We start from the raw sequence: 791 nt of genomic DNA on the forward strand, positions 1-791 counted from the left end.
AATTCATGAAAAAGTAATCTCCAGGCCGAGATGATTTCACCAGAGAATTCTACCAAACAGTTAAATAAAAATTAACAAAAATTCTATACAATAGATTCTAGAAAATAGAAGAGGAGATAACAGTTCCCAGCTCACTTTATAAAGTCAACATTAACCTGACACCAAAACCAGACTAAGACAGCAAAAAAAAAAAAAATTACATTTGAGGCCATATTCCTCATGAATACTGATGGAAAAAATCCTTGGCAAAACATTAGTAGATAGAATTTAGCAATATATAGAGGTATATAGCATGACCATTTCAAGATATGCAAGGCTGTTTAAATATTTGAACATCAGTGCAATTCATTATGTTAAAACCACATTAACCATCATGTGGAAAACCCCATGGTCATATCCATTGATACAGAAAAAGCACTGGACAAAATTCAATATCCATTCATGATAAACATGCTCAGAAAACTAGGAATGGAGGGGAACCTGCCCAACTTGATGAAAAACGTCTACAGCTAACATCACACTCAATGGTAAAAGACTGAATGTTGTCCCTCTACAATCTGCAGTCAGAGCTGTCCGTCTCACTCTCCTATTTGATATAGCGCTAGAACCCCCCTAACCGGTGTGATAAGGTAAGAAAAGGAAATAAAAAGCAGGTGGATCAGACAGAAAGAAAGCTGTCCCTATTTGCAGATGATATGATAGCCTACATAGAAAATCCTGATGGAAGAAAAGATCCTGGAACGAATGAGTAAGTTCCACAGGGTCACAGGATACAAGATAAACATTAAAAG

This window comes from Vicugna pacos, chromosome 32 (genome assembly GCF_048564905.1).
Source record: "Vicugna pacos chromosome 32, VicPac4, whole genome shotgun sequence".
NCBI lineage: Eukaryota > Metazoa > Chordata > Mammalia > Artiodactyla > Camelidae > Vicugna > Vicugna pacos.